The 15,516-nt window shown below is 40.0% G+C and overlaps 1 long non-coding RNA gene across 4 annotated transcripts in view; it reads right to left on the bottom strand.

Moving 5' to 3' along the window:
• Positions 1-15,516, bottom strand: part of LOC128699151 (uncharacterized) — a 42,516-nt gene that overhangs the window by 14,586 nt on the left and 12,414 nt on the right. For 2 of the 4 annotated variants that reach the window (XR_011393506.1, XR_011393504.1), the window contains exons 2-5: positions 14,523-14,602; positions 14,238-14,377; positions 10,043-10,149; positions 6,053-6,255 (exon numbers count right to left, since the gene is read on the bottom strand). This is a non-coding gene — a long non-coding RNA (uncharacterized lncRNA). The remainder of the gene's footprint in view (positions 1-6,052; positions 6,256-10,042; positions 10,150-14,237; positions 14,378-14,522; positions 14,603-15,516) is intronic. The other 2 variants (XR_011393505.1, XR_011393507.1) reach the window with 2 other exon arrangements.

Below are 15,516 nucleotides of genomic sequence, written 5' to 3' on the forward strand. Positions count from 1 at the left end.
GATGATGATTGGGTAACACCAGAACCCTTCTATGTTTACTGAGAAAATCATCACCCCCAATTAGGGAGACATATAACATTCTACTGTAAAAATTATGCTAAATTTACTATGGCGGGACACCACCTGTAAGAAGCCATTGTCAAGTAATTCTTTATAAACTGGCCAGGAAATTATTGCCTTCATTGTCGCTTAAATATCCGTTGTGCAATCAAAAAAAAAAAAAAAAAAAAAAAAAAAAAAAAAAAAAAAAAAAAAAAAAAAAAAAAAAAGGCAATTGCAACTTGTATAACTACTACCAATTCAGAGTCATGTACTTATATATCTGTTATATCTATGTGACTGATGGGTTAGTATTATACCCCCTTTAAGAATATCTTATTATTTCACATACACCTTTTAAATTACACCAAAGTGGTTGGGCCACTTACCTTTTATATCCTACCTCTCTCCCCCCTCCCACCCTTTTCCAATATTTCTATCCTTACCCATCCTTCTTCCTTACCCATCTTACCAAAGCTCTGGTCATAAGAAAGAAAGCCAGTGCCTCAGTGAATGAAACAGTTAACTCGGGTTACCAATGAAGCATGCTGTTTCACCAACGCTTGAAAGCCTGATTTTGAGCCTAGCATCACAGGTGCACCATCAGTGGTAACACCCACCAAATTTACCCAATCCAGACTATTTACTTCAAAGAAATTGTTAATAATTTCTAACTCGTCTTGGAAGTTTTCCTCAGCCATGTATTGTGCAAATAACAATAGCTGAAAAGACAGTGAGATATCAGTTGACTCATCCTACTGCATGTCAAACAATGGAGATTTCTTTATTTCATCCACAACTTGTTCACTGATGTTTTCTGAGACCTCATTTATCCATCTCACCACTGTGTCATTAGAAATTGATGTATCATTCATTGATATATCATTCATGCATTGAGGTATATGTGGAGACAAAAAATGTTATCTATGGAGGCAAAGAAGGGAATGTATGAAAGTATAGTAGTACCAACACTCTTATATGGGTGTGAAGCTTGGGTTGTAAATGCTGCAGTGAGGAGGCAGTTGGAGGCAGTGGAGATGTCCTGTCTAAAGGCAATGTGTGGTGTAAGTATTATGCAGAAAATTCGGAGTTTGGAAATTAGGAGGTGTGGAGTTAAATGTATTAGTCAGAGGGCTGAAGAGGGGTTGTTGAGGTGGTTTGGTCATTTAAAGAGAATGGATCAAAGTAGAATGACATGGAGAGCGCATAAATTTGTAGGGAAAGGAAGGAAGGCGGGGTAGGGGTCATCCTCGAAAAGTTGGAGGGAGGGGGTTAAGGAGGTTTTGTGGGCGAGAGGCTTGGACTTCCAGCCAGCATGCGTGAGCGTATTAGATAGGAGTGAATGGAGATGAATGGTATTTGGGACCTGACAAGCTGTTGGAGTGTGAGCAGGGTAATATTTAGTGAAGGGATTCAGGGAAACCGGTTATTTTATATACACCTACCATCCAACTTACGACCAAGCTTGGTTCCGACCAACCGGTCGTAAGTCAAAATGGACGTAAGTCGAACCTTTGAAAATTGCCAACATATTAGGTAGGGCATAATGCCACATCTGAATTTTTTTTAATTTTATTTCCTTTTATTTTATCACTAGTATTTTATCACTAGTATTTTATCCTAAGAAGCAAGATTGCCACCCATCTAGAAACCCATCAGTTACACAACCCAGGGCAACATGGGTTTAGAACAGGTCGCTCCTGTCTGTCTCAACTACTGGATCACTACGACAAGGTCCTAGATGCACTAGAAGACAAAAAGAATGCAGATGTAATATATACAGACTTTGCAAAAGCCTTTGACAAGTGTGACCATGGCATAATAACGCACAAAATGCGTGCTAAAGGAATAACAGGAAAAGTCGGTCGATGGATCTATAATTTCCTCACTAACAGAACACAGAGAGTAGTCGTCAACAGAGTAAAGTCCGAGGCAGCTACGGTGAAAAGCTCTGTTCCACAAGGCACAGTACTCGCTCCCATCTTGTTCCTCATCCTCATATCTGACATAGACAAGGATGTCAGCCACAGCACGGTGTCTTCCTTTGCAGATGACACCCGAATCTGCACAACAGTGTCTTCCATTGCAGACACTGCAAGGCTCCAGGCGGACATCAACCAAATCTTTCAGTGGGCTGCAGAAAACAATATGAAGTTCAACGATGAGAAATTTCAATTACTCAGATATGGTAAACACGAGGAAATTAAATCTTCATCAGAGTACAAAACAAATTCTGGCCACAAAATAGAGCGAAACACCAACGTCAAAGACCTGGGAGTGATCATGTAGGAGGATCTAACCTTCAAGGACCATAACATTGTATCAATCGCATCTGCTAGAAAAATGACAGGATGGATAATGAGAACCTTCAAAACTAGGGAGGCCAAGCCCATGATGACACTCTTCAGGTCACTTGTTCTATCTAGGCTGGAATATCGCTGCACACTAACAGCACCTTTCAAGGCAGGTGAAATTGCTGACCTAGAAAATGTACAGAGAACCTTCACAGCGCGCATAACGGAGATAAAACACCTCAATTACTGGGAGCGCTTGAGGTTCCTAAACCTGTATTCCCTGGAATGCAGGCGGGAGAGATACATGATTATATACACCTGGAAAAGCCTAGAGGGACTAGTACCGAACTTGCACACGAAAATCCCTCACTACGAAAGCAAAAGACTTGGCAGACGATGCAACATCCCCCCAATGAAAAGCAGGGGTGTCACTAGCACGTTAAGAGACCATACAATAAGTGTCAGGGGCCCAAGACTGTTCAACTGCCTCCCAGCATACATAAGGGGGATTACCAAAAGGCCCCTGGCAGTCTTCAAGCCGGCACTGGACAAGCACCTAAAGTCAGTTCCTGACCAGCCGGGCTGTGGCTAGTACGTTGGTTTGCGTGCAGCCAGCAGTAACAGCCTGGTTGATCAGGCTCTGATCCACCAGGAGGCCTGGTCACAGACCGGGCCGCAGGGGCGTTGACCCCTGGAACTCTCTCCCGGTAAACTCCAGGTATACAATGTATTTGATCAAGATACACTGTTCTTTTCACTGTACTACACTGGGATGGTTATATTGTTCACACGGCACTAGGCCTACGGTAACTTTCCCCTGCACTCCCACTATTTTTATTTTTTTATTATTATTTAATTTCCTTTTATGTAGTGCTGTACACTGTATCTCAAGGATATACACTGTATTCTTTCAAAGTACACTTTTCACTGCACTATACTGGGATCATTGTTTTATTATTTACACCACAGCTAGGCCTACGCTAATTTTTCCTTGCACTTCTATGGAAAAGTTTATTTCCTGTTTTATGTTCAATTTATGTATGCTGTGATTCCCTGCACCTCAATGCTACCACCACTCGTTTTATCTCTTATGACTATAGTAATTACTCATCCGTTATTAACACTTCACTGGACTTCTGGCAATAGTTCGCTAGTGCCAGTCGCTTGTAAGATATTCCCATATCTGCACTATATATTGTATGCTATACTGGGGAATAATTAAGATTACTCTTATCTACAATTTAGTTCACTGTCACTGCACATATATATCCTTGTCACTCGCTATATTACTTATAGATAGATCAATATTTGTTTACCTCCACTTGTGTCGGCATCTGGCAATAATTCACTAGTGCTGGTCAGGTCTATTCCCCACAGTAACCGTTTCTCCACCTGCACTCTCCATGTGACACTATAATCCATATTTTCCTATTAAATGTTCACTGATATTCCTTTTTTGTTTGTTCAAAGGAGTAATACATTGTACATTCTGGTAATATATTGCCTTACTACCGGAACGCCGTAAGACAAAACGCCGTAAAGCGAGGCCCTACTGTACTAGCTTTACATAAACTAGGGCATACGAAAACCGAGGTTCCACTGTAGTGCAACGCCGACAAATGGTGAAATGTTCCTCTCTGCAACTGGCTTTCACCATCATTTCAATATTTACAAAATGGAAATGCCATATAATACCTGACTATTGGCTAACAAATATTTCTTAAAATAAGCAGCTATTTCCCAACAAAGTGGCATGACCCAAATATTGGTAAAACTATCATACAAATTTTTTTTTTAACACCGGCCATTTCTCACCGAGGTAGGGTGACCCAAAAAGTAAACTCTTTCGCCATCATTCACACTATCACTGTCTTGCCAGAGGTGCACAAATACAACGGTTTACAAAAATTGTCTCAAAATATCTACAATATGATAAAGCATAGCAATTAATCCTTAGCAACCAATCATGAGACTGAAATTTTATATACAAAATAAATCAACAATAAACATGCAAAATGTAGGTAGTAGGTTGGTAAGACAGCAACCACCCAGGGAGGTACCACCGTCCTGCCAAGCGAGTGTAAAACGAAAGCCTTTGTTTTACACGATGGTAGGATTGCTGGTGTCTTTTCTGTCTCAAACATGCAAGATTTCAGGTACGTCTTGCTACTACTTCTTACACTTAGGTCACACTACACATACATGTACTAGAAGCATATATATACACACCCTTCTGGGTTTTCTTCTATTTTCTTTCTAGTTTTTTTATTTCCTCTTATCTCCATGGGGAAGTGGAACAGAATTCTTCCTCTGTAAGCCATGCGTGTTGCAAGAGGCAACTAATGCCGGGAGCAAGGGGCTAGTAACCCCTTCTGTACAAATTACTAAATTTAAAAAGAGAAACTTTCGTTTTTCTTTTTGGGCCACCCTGCCTCGGTGGGATACAGCCAGTTTGTTGAAAAAAAAAATGCAAAAATAAATACAGTGGGCCCCCGAGTTTTGGCAGCATCGAGTTTCGTGAAATCAGACTTTCGGCAAGTTTTTTCGGCAAAATCTAGCCTCGCGGTTCATGATTTGACTCATGATTTGGCGACCATCTGGTACCCGTCCACCCGTCACCGCGCACACAAAGCCAGTTTCCCGCACCATTCACACTCAGTGCCATTATTTACCAGCATGTGACCATCACCCCGTGGGTTTATACAGCACATTTCGTAATAATCCATTGTTTTTTGTGCTTGCAACTGCTAAATAAGTCACCATGGGCCCAAGGAAAGCTAGTGCAAGCCCTTTGGTAAAGAAAGTGAGGAACATGATCCAGAGGTATTTTGAAGGGTTTGAGGCAGACACTGACCCTGCCGACCCTCTGCCTGTTGTGGAAGGTGTTGTGGCATTGGGCAAGTCCATGGGGTTGGAGGCGAGTGACGGGGATATGGAAGAGTTGGTGGAGGACCACAGGGAAGAGCTAACCACTGACAAACTGCAAGAGCTTCAACTGGAACAGCATCAGACCACAGCTGAGGAACTTGCTTCAGAGGAGAAAAAGAGTGAAGGAGGTGCCTTCTTCAGTGATTAAGTGGAATGAGTTGCAAAGTTTTGTTGAAAAGTATCACCCTGACCAAGCTGAAACAAGCCATATCTGCAACATGTTCCCACTTCAGGGAAATCTTAAAGAAACGCCAGAAACAGAGCTCTCTGGACAGATATTGTGTGCGACAGGGGTCCAGTGACTCAAGTTGTTCCCAGTGTCTTTAAAAAACAAAAAAGGGAAGTAACCCCAGATAAGGACTTTATACCTGAAGTCCTAATAGAAGGAGATTCTCCTTTCAAACAATAGTGTACACCTTCCTCCTATCCCCTCCTCCCATCTTCCATCCACCCAGAAGTCTTCAGTAAAGGTAAGTGTAATGTTATTATTTTTTTATATGTATGTACTTTATTTCTCATTGATTTCAGTATGTAAATATTTAATTTGGAAAAAAAAAATTAATATTTTTGGGTGTCGGGAATGGATTAATTTTATTTCCATTATTTCTTATGGGGAAAATGGTTTCGCCATTTGGCGATTTTGACGTTCGGCATGCGCTCTGGAATGGATTAATCACGAAACTCGGGGGTCCACTGTACTAAAGAGTTCTGCCATACAATATTTCTATAACATTTTATTCTACAAAATATTTCTACTCCCAAACTATGTTTGAAAATCAATAAGTACATACCTAAGATCATGTTTTAGTCTGTCGACTTCCTCCTGGTGTGCTTGACAGAGTGTTTGTGTCTTCTGCAGGTTTCATTTTTCCAGTTGTAGATTTTGAATACGGAATTTATAATTGGCAAGCGTAGCAATTAAATTTCCCTCTATTCTTTGAGACTACTAATTTTACCAAGTCCTTGAGATCCAAGGCTGCTCTCTCAAGTTTCCCTGGCAATTAAGTCAAGAAATAAGTATCAAATGTATGAAAGAGGGGAAGGTACCTAGGGATTGGCGGAGAGCATGTATAGTCCCTTTATATAAAGGGAAGGGGGACAAAAGATACTGTAAAAATTATAGAGGAATTAGTTTACTGAGTATACCAGGAAAAGTGTACAGTATGGTCATTACTGAAAGAATTAGAGGCAAGACAGAATGTAGGATTGCAGATGAGCAAGGAGGTTTTAGAGTGAGTAGGGGATGTGTAGATTAGGTGTTTACATTGAAGCATATATGTGAACAGTATTTAGATAAAGGTAGGGAAGTTTTTATTGCATTTATGGATTTAGAAAAGGCATATGATAGAGTGGACAGGGGAGCAATGTGGTAGATGTTGCAAGTATTGTATATGGAATAGGTGGTAAGTTACTAAATGCTGTAAAGAGTTTTTATGAGGACAGTGAGGCTCAGGTTAGGGTATGTAGAAGAGAGGGAGACTACTTCCCGGTAAAAGTAGGTCTTAGACAGGGATGTGTAATGTCACCATGGTTGTGTAATATATTTATAGATGGGGTTGTAAAAGAAGTAAATGCTAGGGTGTTCGGGAGAGGGATGGGATTAAATTACGGGGAATCAAATACAAAATGGGAAGTAACAGTTACTTTTTGCTGATACTGTGCTTATGGGTGATTCTAAAGAAAAATTGCAGAGGTTAGTGGATGAATTTGGGAGTGTGTAAAGGTAGAAAGTTGAAAGTGAACAATTATTTAAAGAAAAATTGGATATCAAATTGGGTAGGAGGAGTATGGAAGAAGTGAACGTTTTCAGATACAGTAGGGCCCCACTTATACGGCAGATTAGGTTCCAGGTTACCGCCGTAAAGCGGAAATCGATGTAAAGTGGAACACCCTTTTTTTCCCCCTATAAATGCATACAAGTACTAGATAAGTTTACACTAACATATTAACTTATCAATACAACTAGGTATCAAGAAACAAAAGTACAATACACACAGTGCACTCATTACTTACCTTAAAATATTTATAGTCTTAATCTAGGGTGAGACAAGTAGTATTTATTGTAAGAAATCAAGTGTGGTATGTATTGTGGAAAATTAAATTTACCTGGATGCAACTCATAAGGTACATACCAGTAAATGGTAACAAAGATAATTATTATTTATCAAAGTTACATAGATACACAACTGTCATACCCACAAGTTGCTCTAGACCTATATTAATTGTAAATGAAATATACATCACCAGGAATTCTGGTAAAAATTAATATAAACATGTGGACTGTATATTAAAATTAATAAATCATTACATATACACATTTATGTAACAGAAGGAGAATTTATAATCATAAGACTCGCCAATTAGTCTGGAGATCATGGTGTGTCACATACAGAACCCACCCCCTGTCCAAATTTATGAAGAAACTGGCCAGAATCTAACACAAATTAGACAACACTTAGCTGGGGTAATATCCTGTTTCCATCTAATTATTGGGTCCTGTCCATTCATCTAATTCTCACATTCTGCAGGACTGCAATTCCAACAATTTCGGCTCCTATTTGAGAGGTTTAAGCCCAATATAACCTCTAGAGCGACGAAAATTATGCACATTACACTAGCGTGCTCGTATCACATTCAAAAACAATGGCGTCTCTTCCCTGCTCGTCAGCGCAGGCGCAGAGCTTCCCTGTCAGTTCACTTTAAAATACACACAACAGAACACTAGTAATGAATTTATCAGGTTTATTTACACAGCATAATTTTTGAGAAATTATTTTCCACATGTATGGTAGTCAGCCGAGCTACCATACCAGGCCACCCCACCTACACTTAATATTCTATTACATTTAAGCATCCCAGAGTGATAAACTGCATATACAGTTTACTCATTACTTAAAATATTTGTAGTCTTAATCTAGGGTGAGATGAGTAGTATTTATTGTAAGAAATCAAGTGTGGTATGTATGGTAGTCAGCCAGGCTACCATACCAGGCCATTCTACCCACACATACACCTACCATCCGACTTATGACCTGCTTGACTTACGACGACTCGACTTACGACCGTGTTTTTTATGCCAAATTTCTGGGAAATAAACAAGTGTTTGTGTTGTACACAGTGTTTATCCTAAACCTTTCAGTATAAAATACAGTACTAACAGCATAAAAAGTCAAGTAAAACATGAAATACCAAAATAAAACAATAAAAAAGTCATTGCAAAAATGTTATGTTGATATTCAGTAGCAAAGTTCGACTTACGACCGGTTTCTCGGAACCGAACTCTGTCGTAAGCCGGATGGTAGGTGTATATTCTATGATATTTAAGCATCCCAGAGCGATAAAATGCATATACAGTTCACTAATTACTTACCTTAAAATATTTGTAGTCTTAATGTAGGGCCAGGAGTGAGTAAACGAGATAAAACGAATAAATGAGAGAGGGAATGAGTACATGAGAGAGGACAGGTGCTGAGTTATGTAAACAAACCAGGCGAACATAAGTTTTGTAAACAATGAAAGTGTACACGTCTGGTTTGTGTACAAGTTACATTGTGTACAAGTTGTCTCTACAATGATACAGTAGAATAAATAAAGAAGAACACTCCCACTCTCATGTAACACCATTTTTAGAAGAAATGACGCTCTGAGTGAATGCGATGAAAATAAGTCACTGACTTTTTTGGGTTATCCGAGGTTCTTTATACATGTGCTGTTATGCATGATAATCTATGTAACTTCAGTGTATTTGTGTATACCTGAATAAACTTGCATACATACGAAAGGAATAATTTTCTACAGATACCCCCAGTAACAAATTTTCTCTTATGTTAGAGAAAATGTTATTCTTGCCGTCACTTGTGGTGGGAGTCGTATAGCGAGTTTTGGTCATAATTTGAAATGACCATATTAGCGGAACGCCATAAAGCGGGGCCCTACTGTACTTGGGAGCTGACGTGTCGGCGGATGGATTTATGAAGGATGAGGTTAATCATAGAACTGATGAGGGAAAAAAGGGTAGTGGTGCGTTGAGGTATATGTGGAGACAAAAAACGATATCTATGGAGGTAAAGAAGGGAATGTATGAAAGTATAGTAGTACCAACACTCTTATATGGGTGTGAAGCTTGGGTTGTGAATGCAGCAGCGAGGAGGAGGTTGGAGGCAGTGGAGATGCCCTGTCTAAGGGTAATGTGTGGTGTAAATATTATGCAGAAAATTCGGAGTGTGGAAATTAGGAGAAGGTGTGGAGTTAATAAAAGTATTAGAGGGCTGAAGAGGGGTTGTTGAGGTGGTTTGGCCATTTAGAGAGAATGGATCGAAGTAGAATGACATGGAGAGCATTTAAATCTGTAGGAGAAGGAAGGCGGAGTAGGGGTTGTCCTCAAAAAGTTTGGAAGGAAGGGGTAAGGGAGGTTTTGGGGGCGAGGGGCTTGGACTTCCAGCAGGCGTGCATGAGCGTGTTTGATAGGAGCGAATGGAGACGAATGGTATTTGGGACCTGATGATCTGTTGGAGTGTGAGCAGGGTAATATTTAGTGAAGGGATTCAGGGAAACCGGTTATTTTTATATAGCCAGACTCGAGTCCTGGAAATTCCAAATACAATGCCTGCACTCTAAAGGAGGGGTTTCGGGATATTAACAGTTTGGAGGGGTATGTTGTGTATCTTTATACGTATATGCTTCTAAACTGTTGTGTTCTGAGGACCTCTGCAAAAACAGCGATTGTGTGTGAGTGAGGTGAAAGTGTTGAATGATACTTTTGAAGAATTTTGAAAGTATACCTACTCTCTGAGCCCGGCCATGGGCCAGGCTCGTCTGATGATTGTATTTTCATTTTGGGGATTTTCTTTCTTTCTGGGTCACCCTGCCTCGGTGGGAGATGGCCGACCTGTGTAAAAAAAAAAAAAATCCACAAATCATATCCACAAATTTTTCTCCAAATGATAGACTAAGTAACAGCAAACTATGCTAAAAACAAAAAAAGATGCTGGGCTTTTAGTCAGAACACTACCCAATATCGAGTTGGATCCACCTCCCAGAGAAGCCTTTTTCCCGTAGACAAACGTCTCAAACACCACCTCTGCATTAAGGTGACCCTACAGCAGGGAGACGGAAAGTAAACAAATCAAAATCTTCAGGTCACACTACCCTGGTGGGAGATGGTTGATATGTTCAAAACCAATAATACTGTACATACTCATACAGTATAAATGTTACTGTTGATTATACTTCCACACACTAGTAATGAATTAGGTAACAAAAGGCACAATACCGTGACTGGAACGATACACAAATAACCCGCACATAGAAGAGGAGCTTACGACGATGTTTCGGTCCGACTTGGACCATTTACAAAGTCACACTAACCAGAAGTGGAGCAGGACGGCTATATATAGGCAGGAGGTGGTGGTGGTAGTAGCAGTGGTAATAGTGGGGAATAAGGAGGAGCCAGTCAAATACAAAGGAAAGCACTGCCAGGGAGCTAGGTGCCCACAGAGGGAGAGCAAGTGCACAGAGGTTGGGGGAAAGGGGAAGTGGTGAAATAAAGGAACAGAAACACGAGACAGAAGAAAGACAACCCAGAGGAGAAAAAGGAAAGAGGAAAGGGGAAGAGGGAGGAGAAAAAGAAAAAATGAGGAATCAGGTTAAGTCATGGGTGTTCTGAAGTTTGGAGCATTTTACAATGTAGTGGGAGAGGAAGGCATCTACAGAGACGAAGCCAGGACTAAGATTCATACAAGGAAAGTTGTGTATTAGAGAGGATTCAACTAGACAGCAACTGTTAGAGTTGGAAGTAAGGGAAGACTGTCTTCCCTACTTCCAACTAACAGTCGCCATCTAGTTGAATCCTCTCTAATACACAACTTTCCTTGTATGAATCTTAGTCCTGGCTTCATCTCTGTAGGTGCCTTCCTCTCCCACTACATTGTAAAATGCTCCAAACTTCAGAACACCCATGACTTAACCTGATTCCTCATTTTTTCTTTTTCTTCTCCCTCTTCCCCTTTCCTCTTTCCTTTTTCTCCTCCGGGTTGTCTTTCTTCTGTCTCGTGTTTCTGTTCCTTTATTTCACCACTTCCCCTTTCCCCCCACCTCTGTGCACTTTCTCTCCCTCTGTGGGCACCTAGCTTCCTTGCAGTGCTCCCCTTTCTTTGTATTTGACTGGCTCCTCCTCCTTATTCACCACCACCACCCTTCAATGGAGGGGCTTGGATGGTTGTTTAATTCATGTATTTGGAGCTACTGTTTCCTTGGATCAAACCTGATTACCTTCTACTCCCATGCACTGCATGACCCCCTACAGGTTTAGCACCTCCCCCTTGATATAATAATAGTAATAATAAAGGCCTATAGGACACAAGTCCGTTCATCAAGGTTAAGTGAGCACTCGTCAATAACCTCTAAATATTTGAAATGATGTACTTACAGATCCGGTACAAACTATGAGAGTGTATATATGTATGTGCACATGCACACACTCACTTGCACAGACAGACACAGACAGAGAGACAGAGACAGAGACAGACAGAGACAGACAGACAGACACAGAGACACAGACACACACACACAATGTATGTAAATCCTTATATTTGGCATATACTACTACTACTACTTACTACTACAAATACAAGTATACAAGCTAGTACCATAAGGAAGTCATTCTATCACGTTCATATAAAGACTATGATGGCCACTATCAGCCTGGCCTATCGTGGAAAGGAGAGCACAAAAAATGGTATGGTCAATTTGGTTCATGAGAGAGTTTTCATCACTGTCGTCAAGTGATCACTGAGTGACACGGCTAGCCACAAACACCAATACACTCAACACTCGTGTGCCACATGCTACCATTTAACCAAAACATTTTAATTTAACAGTGCACCCAGTGCTGCTATGCCATCATGTAAGAATTATGTAGTGAGAACATGTGCAGTGCACTTTACACTATGTAGAAATTACATGGTGGGAACATAAGCAGTGTGTTGATTTGTTATTCTAAAGTTACATAGCGGGAACATATGCAGTGTGCAGCTACATTATTCCGAGTTACATGGAGGGTACAAGCTAAGTGCTGTTAAGTTACTCCATGAACTACATAGTGGAAACAAGTAGTGTGCTGTTAAATTATTTCATGAATTACAAGGAGGAAACAAGTTGTGTGCTGTTAAGCTACTCCAAGAGTTAAATACATGATAAAAATACATAAAGTCCCTTCCCATGAAAGTCACTGTGGGTATGAAGCTAGCCATGTTTCCCAGTAATATTCCATCATACCTACCCACTCAATATTCAATACCACAAAATACATTCATGTTTAGGAGTGGCAACTAAATTATTGACGTTAGCAGTGCTAGCGTTAACACTGCTTACCATGGATACTGAGACAAGGAGAATGTGGTGCGCATACCTTCAAGCTCTTAAAATATCTATGGCACAGAAAATTGGGGTTTCAGTCTATCTTGTGAATTATTTTTTTAACGACAGCTGTCTAAATAATTCTTTCGCTGTCCCTTTTCTTACACCTATTGTAGTCTCCTCTCTCTTACCCTCATTATATATCTTTCAATATCTATACATTCTCATTGATTCTATTCAATTCTCTCGTCCATTCTCACTCTTATTCTCATTCTCTCATTTTCTCGTTCTCTTTCTCCAACCATTTCTCTCTCCTTCCCCCTTATCTCTCCCCTTCCTCTTCCTCCCCCCCCCCACCCATTCACTCTTGCCCATTCTCTCTCCCCCCCCCCCACCCATTCATGAGCTTACACAAAACAACCCAATATAAAGTAACCACACTGACTCCAAAGATTATATTAATGACACATCTACAGTAGCTTACAAGAAATAAGTAAGCATTTGGCAACATAATTTTAGCTTACCCAAACAAATTAGATAACCATTTCCCAAAGAAACAAAAACCAATAACTGATGAGAAACCCCATGTATCAAATTCCTGGCCAAGAATATCCTCATCCACAATGGGAAGACAGCAGTGACCAGGACATGAAGCCACTCATGGCAAAAGTCTTCCTTTAATAAATGTTCTGAACTGTACACAAGTGTTCTTAGAACTCAGTTTGTTGGTATCACCACATCATTTACTAGCCTTGTTGACTGCCAGGTCAACCAGGCTGTTGCTGCTAATGGCTTGCTAGCCTATATAGCTACCATAGTCTGGCTTATGTAACACCTGGCCAAGGTGCCAAGTCACACATCACCCCAAGAATATCAACTTCACAGCTGGGCTCTATGACTTCCATTAATTCTCACTACAGTTGCTTTAGTAACTTGTCTAGGCATCACCATCTTTTGTTTTCTCAGAAGCAAATATAACCTGTTATCATTTTTATCAGGTTGATATACAGTAATGGATTGATGTAATTACCTATTTGTACCTACAGGAGCAGAGCAATGCTCAGGGTGTCCCATCTAATAATTTGTTCATTATGTAATTTTACTTAAATTTTCAATGGTTGAGGGACTTACTACATCCTCTTGTAATTCACTCCATTGATCTACCTCTATTTAAGAAAAATATTCCTATGAGCAGCTATCATTTCCTCTCTTGCTTAAGTAAATGAGTGCAGTCATCTACATAGGCACGAGTTGAGGTACATCAATGAAACAGCACCAATTAAGCAGTTTATAGACTGCACTATTAAGATCCTGAAGCAAGAAGCATTATATACACCTATTCACCTAACATAAGGAGCTAACTGGATTTTGCGAGTTGCATTTTAGAGCTGTCAAAAGTGGCCATTTAAGTCTCTCTCTCTCTCTCTCCAGAAGTTTGAATAACTTGAACTGGTGGAGTCGGCCCCCATTATTTGCTCCATTAGTACAGTTCACTAGGGGTTTTGTCATGTAGCTAAATAAAAAAAAAAATGTTGGAAACATACATAAAATAATTTACAAGGTAAGAGTTAAAGGTGTAATGAGATGAGGTTACCCACACACCACTGCTGTAATACTTACCAGATGACAGAGCAGAAGCTGCTTGAAGGGCTGCCAGAAAAATTGAATGTTGATGCTCCTATCTTTGACTGAGCTAAGCTACTCTTGCTAGAATTCCAATCTCTTAGTCATTCACTGATATATTAGCCATAGAAGCTGATCTGCAAAAAAATTAAAAAATATTAACTATAAAATAATTTACAAAGAATTATGTACAGCAAAGCCAAAGGTTATATAAAAGTTAACTTTGTTAAGTCAGTTATAGGCTATTTGTCATGATTTGCAACAAACTAGTAGGTTACCTACAATGTGTACAGTACCAGTAACAGTGGGTCGAGTAACTCGCCTTGCAGGTGGTCGCATCTCTGGTGACGAGTCTTCAGATTCTGTTCAGAAAGAATTTAAGAAATAAAAAGGGTGATACAGTACTCAGATCATTGAGGCAGCCAGATATTGGACAATGATCCTGGTTATCAACTGGTAAGTAGACAGTACAGTATACCAAGATCTGGATATCTGTCTCAAAGCAAGAATTTGCTTTAAAGCAGTACAGCTAATTGGTTGGAAATACATATCTTGATCTAGACTAAGCTACTTTCATCTATTTAATCTTCAAATCAACATAAAATAACAGTATCCCTTCATATATAGACATACTAATCACATAGACCTCTTAATGGTTCAGGAAACCCTGACCCTGCAGTTGTCCAAGACATCACTTCTTAGACTGGAAATAACTTTTTCAAGTCAACACTGGATGGTCAGCTGAAACCTTAATTTTTCCATGCAGGATCTACTATATGCCTACAAATAATCCTCCCCCACTTCCTCTACTATAGATCAGACCTAAAGAAGCATTCCTTACCTTAAAATAAACTGACCCAATTCCAAATACCTCGTAGAACTGGCAGGAGGGAAAAGAGAGGTAACTTGCCCTGATTTCAACTAGCATTCATGTACCTCATCTATTGGTTCAATGTTTGTGGCAAAACCTAAATCAGGCCAGAGATAAAGCAGTGTTAGGTTTTTAACAATGAGGCGAGCTACCTGCCTGGCTAGCTACTATTTAGAGTAGACTTGTGCCAAGACTTCATTTCGTTTTTTAAAAAATAGGGAAGAATAAATGTTTTGCGTTTGTGTTATTCAAAACTTCTGCCCCATTTCAACACTATTTAACGACTAATCATGTCAAGCAGTATACATCCACTGGTAGAAAGAATTGCCCTGATGGTCCTAAGCCAAGGAAGAAGACCACGATTCTGGACATTTAATTGGATATTTATGGAGATCTGACAAAAAT

This window comes from Cherax quadricarinatus, chromosome 54 (assembly GCF_038502225.1).
Source record: "Cherax quadricarinatus isolate ZL_2023a chromosome 54, ASM3850222v1, whole genome shotgun sequence".
In the NCBI taxonomy this organism is placed as follows: Eukaryota; Metazoa; Arthropoda; class Malacostraca; order Decapoda; family Parastacidae; genus Cherax; species Cherax quadricarinatus.